Raw genomic sequence first — 6,528 nt, forward strand, 5'->3', positions numbered from 1 at the left:
TAGATTCAATTCTTTTAGCCTGTCTGCATACAACATGCCTTTTAAACCCGGGATAATTCAAAATGAAATTCAAAGTGCAAAATGAAAAAACTGATTTACAGAATTGACAGGGGGATTTTTATTTTGAAAGGGTTTCAATTCAACGACCCTCTGGTCGGACATTTTTTCATTGCATATCATCTTTAAATCTACCCTCCAGTTTTCACAAGGCTCTGTAAAATTGTGTTCTACCCCTTTCAAGAAAGAGGAAGGAATTAAAAAGACTAGAGTAAAAGTCATTGAAAATACGGGCTAATCTATCATAGATAACACCGTGTAACAATTTTTTTTTTTTTTTTGGTTCCTGGGTAGTAAGTGTTATTTCCTAATTGCTTATGCCTCAAAAGTATAGAAAATGGCTATTATTCCTCACAAACTTTGCTTTTGTGACCAGGACAGTGATATTTTGAAATTCACCTATTTTCCAGAACATTCCAGATAGATTCAGTGCTGAGTAAACTTGGAGTAACTTCTAGAACTTTCCAGTAATATAAATAGTAGTATAAATACAGGGGCCTTAAGCCCACCAGTTCAGTTTAGTTCCAGCTTCCTAAGTGGATACATAGCTGCATTTTTCTGAGATGGCATCAAGGTCATAGGAGACTTCAAAATGGTGGCATTCCTGATGGGTCTCCAAGGCGGTTTTACCAAGTTTCCCTGCTATCTTTGCCTTTGGGACAGCAGGGACACCAAGGCGCACTACCACAGGCGGGACTGGCCACAACGGACCGAGTTCTCTGTGGAACAGCTTTGTCGCAGTGGTTCGGGGCTTCCTGGGCAATCATAAGGCCGAAAACTATGTGGAGCTGGTTGAGACTCTGGTGAAGAACTACGGCACAATGGGCTGTAGGATGTCCCTCAAAGTCCATATCCTTGATGCTCATCTTGATAAATTCAAGGAGAACATGGGAGCGTACTCAGAGGAGCAAGGCGAGCGCTTCCACCAGGATATACTGGACTTTGAACGCTGCTACCAAGGACAGTATAACGAGAACATGATGGGAGACTACATTTGGGGGCTGATTCGTGAAAGTGATTTACAGTATAATAGTAAATCTCGAAAAACTACTCATTGGAAATAGGTAAATTTTAAAATATCACTGTCCTGGTCACAAAAGCAAAGTTTGTGGGGAATAATAGCCATTTTCTATACTTTTGAGCCATAAGCAATTAGGAAATAACACTTACTACCCAGAAACAAAAATTGTGTTACATAGTGTTATTTCAACAGAGTTGAGCACCACATGGTCAGATACCAAACATAATCACATTGCAGAAAGGTGTCAATACAAAATAAAGCACTCAAGTCTTACCATATAGTTCAATTGATTTTATTTTAGGATCTAGATGCTTTGTTTGTGTGATTGTTTTCATCCTCTGACAGTGTGGTTTCTTCCTGGCATCAGAGCGCTGGATCCGCTGCTCCCTGCTTCCCAAACCTCCTTCAGCTTTCCTCATCTGGACAAACAAGAGACAGAGAGTTCGTTGATAGACTGTGCAATTCAAACTGGGACACAGAGATCATTGTCAGACTGGCAAGTCAAACTGGGACACAGAGATCGTTGATAGACTGTGCAATTCAAACTGGGACACAGCGATCGTTGTCAGACTGTGCAATTCAAACTGGGACACAGAGATCATTGATAGACTGTGCAATTCAAACTGGGACACAGAGATCATTGATAGACTGTGCAATTCAAACTGGGACACAGAGATCATTGATAGACTGTGCAATTCAAACTGGGACACAGAGATCATTGATAGACTGTGCGGCGACTGCCACACAATGTGTTGCAAAAAGCGCATCACCTGCTTATTTCTTAAATGAATTGCAGAGGACCTGGCCAGGTTCTGTCCTATCTTATATTCTAGTTGCTAATATTATACTACATGCATACTCCCTTTATATTTTTCAACAATGAATAATATTATATATGATGGATACTTTATTATAAACTAATACTATGCTCATTAGTTTATTTTTCTAATCTAATCGTTTTGGCAGCAGTTCTATGTCTGGTATTGCCTTGCTGAGATTTAGTACTTTCTAATTACTGCTGCGCTTTTCTCGTTTTTCTGGCCCTATCGGCTTGCCATAGTTTTAAGGCTGATTTTTTCCTCGTGTGTTTGGTAGCCGGGGATTTAGAAAAGATGGTGATGACATCTCTGGGTGTGTTTTGTTTGGTACGCTGTGCGCTCTTAAGACTTGCCGTTTTTGAATTTTTGGTTAAGTTTGATTTTATTAGCAAGAGTCCCCACTTTAAATCTTCGACATACTTCTTCTTCTTCGGCACGCTACTCCTCTTACACCGTTTAAGCTACAAACGCCGTTCAAACTTTAAAACGTGTAGACCGGTCTGGAAGAGGGTGCTTGTATACAACTTTTTGATATCTTTTATACTTTTTAAACTATTAAGTTTTTTTCCTTTTTTTGTCCATCTTCATTCACTTTAATGGGACTTTTTCCCCCATTGTTTAAAAACTCCCAGACCTCCATCATTCTATTTCCTGTAAACGATGTAACTTTTGACACGAATCAGCTGCTTTGACCACTTTCACAACAAGTAAGACAAAAAGTGAGAGTATACGGAATCTTCCTCTACTTCTCTGCTATTCAAATCTGAAATCAAAACAGAAATAACTTTTACCAATCAAGAGGTACACCTGTTTTAGTAACCGCATCAACTAAATTTTCTCGAACTTTTTACAAACAACTGAAATTTTGACCACTTTCCCAACAAGTTAGACAAATACTTAGAGGAAATGAAATCTTCCTCTACTTCTCAACTATTCAAATCTGAAATCAAAACAGGAATGGCGTCTACCGATCAAGAGGTCCAGCTGTTTTAGTAACCGCATCAACTTCTTTCAGGAGGCTGCTTCCCGCTGTTGAATTAACTGCCATAGAATTTTGAGAAATTTCAAATTCTCGCACATTCTAAGCACGAGACAATCAGTAAACAACGTGACTTTTGACACAAATCAGCTGCTTTGACCCCTTTCCCAATAAAGCGAGCCCCACAACTGTACTGGTAAAGTTACCATCTAGTTTGATCTTCTGTTTCATTAGTCTGGGTTGTCTACAGGTCTGGTTGTTTTAAGTCACAGTTTCCTTTGCTTAGGTATATTCGGTCTTACATAGACATTGTAGTGTCGACCCAGCTTTACTAATGTTTGTTCTTACACTCAAGTTGTATGCTTTTTTTAATTATTTTTAATTATTTTTGATTGACACTTCATTGTCTGGGTCATTTATTTTGAATTTTAAATGAATCTGCTTATTGAAAAAGATTTTTCATTATTTGTACAAAAAACAGAAACACCTGCCATAGCAGTGTCAATATGGTGTAGGGCCTCCATGGGCAGCCAGCACGGTACTGATTGGACGTGGCAGGTAGCGATTCTGCAAGGTGCTTTTTAAATTGTGCTGGAGGGATACGGGACCATTCCTCAACACCGTGTAACAAATTTTTTTTTTTTTTTTGTTCCTGGGTAGTAAGTGTTATTTTCTAATTGCTTATGCCTCAAAAGTATAGAAAATGGCTATTATTCCCCACAAACTTTGTTTTTGTGACCAGGACAGTGATATTTTGAAATTTACCTATTTTCCAGAACATTCCAGATAGATTCAGTGCTGAGTAAACTTGGAGTAACTTCTAGAACTTTCTAGAACTTTCCAGTAATATAAATAGTAGTATAAATACAGGGGCCTTAAGCCCACCAGTTCAGTTTAGTTCCAGCTGCCTAAGTGGATACATATCTGCATTTTTCTGAGATGGCATCAAGAGGCTGCAAGCATCCGGCAGACGCATTTTGCTATGTCTGCGACCAATTTATCAAGACAAGAGCGAAAAAGTACTCCGTGGAAGCATCTGCTAAGATGTGTGAGGCCTACAAGGCATATTTCGGCATGCCTGTCGGGGATCAAGACAAACCCTGGGCACCTCATTTCACCTGCGAGCACTGCAAAAAAACTCTGGAAGGTAAGATGGACAATTGTTGCTCGGAATTTTATGTTATAAAATTTGTTAACATTTTTAAAATTGTAAAGTTTTTAATTTTAAAATGTTTTACAATTTTCAATGTTATTGAAAAAATATATCATATATGAAAAATGTTGCGAGACGTGGCAGGTAGTGATTCTGCAAGGTGCTTTTTAAATTGTGCTGGAGGGATACGGGGACCATTCCTCAATGATTACCAGCCTCTAATTCCTTCAGGTTGTGTTGTATTGGGGTGGAAATCTGCAGTCAAGTCAGAATGGCCCATACATAGAGAGAGTCACATCACTGTAGAGACTGTTCCTTGTGAAAAAGCCTCAGTAGTAATTTGTGCCGCCTTGAAAATGGAAACATCTGCCAACCAAGCACCTTTTATCAGCCCTCTATCAAAAGTCTGTCAGATCTGTTGCCCTGTGGTCCCGTCGTGACAGAAACAGAATTGTGTCAGGGAGATGCATCTTTTACACATCACAGAATACATGTCAGGAATACCATTTCAATCAGGCCTGTGGATGACACAAAAGTGTGTGCTGCATGTAGCAGGTTTTCCTGTGTTTGTGTTCCCTTTGAAGAAATCCAGAAGTGCTAGTCAGAACTATAGGGGTTAAAATACATCCAACACTGAAGCATTATCACCCCCTGCTGGGAGAAACAAAGAACTGCAGTTTAGTCTCCTCAATACAAGGGTGGTTGGATAGCGGCTTCCCTTTGATCAAGGTGTTTTTTTTAGAGCATTTTACCGCACTGAGGAATCCCCCTGCATTGCTGTTCAGATCAGTAACGACCCTGATAGCTCTAATGTTACCAGTCGTAAACGCTGTGATAATAAGGACCTGTGTATCCTCACCATTTCAAATATAATATATAACACATGATGTGTGAGAGGAGGGGATTGCGTGGTAAGACGTGTGGGATTGGAATCAGACTTTTTATACTAAATCTTTGTCACATATAATGGATTTATTTTACTGTGAAAATGAACAGAAATAAATACAATCAAAAACACATCATGATCTTATTGAATTCAAAAGTGACATTTTACAGATTTTCACTCAACACAAGTGATGTTGCTTAACTCAGGAGCGACTGTATAATACAGTGCCTTGCGAAAGTATTCGGCCCCCTTGAACTTTGCGACCTTTTGCCACATTTCAGGCTTCAAACATAATGATATGAAACTGTAATTTTTTGTGAAGAATCAACAACAAGTGGGACACAATCATGAAGTGGAACGAAATTTATTGGATATTTCAAACTTTTTTAACAAATAAAAAACTGAAAAATTGGGCGTGCAAAATTATTCAGCCCCTTTACTTTCAGTGCAGCAAACTCTCTCCAGAAGTTCAGTGAGGATCTCTGAATGATCCAATGTTGACCTAAATGACTAATGATGATAAATAGAATCCACCTGTGTGTAATCAAGTCTCCGTATAAATGCACCTGCACTGTGATAGTCTCAGAGGTCCGTTTAAAGCGCAGAGAGCATCATGAAGAACAAGGAACACACCAGGCAGGTCCGAGATACTGTTGTGGAGAAGTTTAAAGCCGGATTTGGATACAAAAAGATTTCCCAAGCTTTAAACATCCCAAGGAGCACTGTGCAAGCGATAATATTGAAATGGAAGGAGTATCAGACCACTGCAAATCTACCAAGACCTGGCCGTCCCTCTAAACTTTCAGCTCATACAAGGAGAAGACTGATCAGAGATGCAGCCAAGAGGCCCATGATCACTCTGGATGAACTGCAGAGATCTACAGCTGAGGTGGGAGACTCTGTCCATAGGACAACAATCAGTCGTATACTGCACAAATCTGGCCTTTATGGAAGAGTGGCAAGAAGAAAGCCATTTCTTAAAGATATCCATAAAAAGTGTCGTTTACAGTTTGCCACAAGCCACCTGGGAGACACACCAAACATGTGGAAGAAGGTGCTCTGGTCAGATGAAACCAAAATCGAACTTTTTGGCAACAATGCAAAACGTTATGTTTGGCGTAAAAGCAACACAGCTCATCACCCTGAACACACCATCCCCACTGTCAAACATGGTGGTGGCAGCATCATGGTTTGGGCCTGCTTTTCTTCAGCAGGGACAGGGAAGATGGTTAAAATTGATGGGAAGATGGATGGAGCCAAATACAGGACCATTCTGGAAGAAAACCTGATGGAGTCTGCAAAAGACCTGAGACTGGGACGGAGATTTGTCTTCCAACAAGACAATGATCCAAAACATAAAGCAAAATCTACAATGGAATGGTTCACAAATAAACATATCCAGGTGTTAGAATGGCCAAGTCAAAGTCCAGACCTGAATCCAATCGAGAATCTGTGGAAAGAACTGAAAACTGCTGTTCACAAATGCTCTCCATCCAACCTCACTGAGCTCGAGCTGTTTTGCAAGGAGGAATGGGCAAAAATTTCAGTCTCTCGATGTGCAAAACTGATAGAGACATACCCCAAGCGACTTACAGCTGTAATCGCAGCAAAAGG

The sequence above is a fragment of the Acipenser ruthenus genome, chromosome 53 (genome assembly GCF_902713425.1).
Source record: "Acipenser ruthenus chromosome 53, fAciRut3.2 maternal haplotype, whole genome shotgun sequence".
In the NCBI taxonomy this organism is placed as follows: Eukaryota; Metazoa; Chordata; class Actinopteri; order Acipenseriformes; family Acipenseridae; genus Acipenser; species Acipenser ruthenus.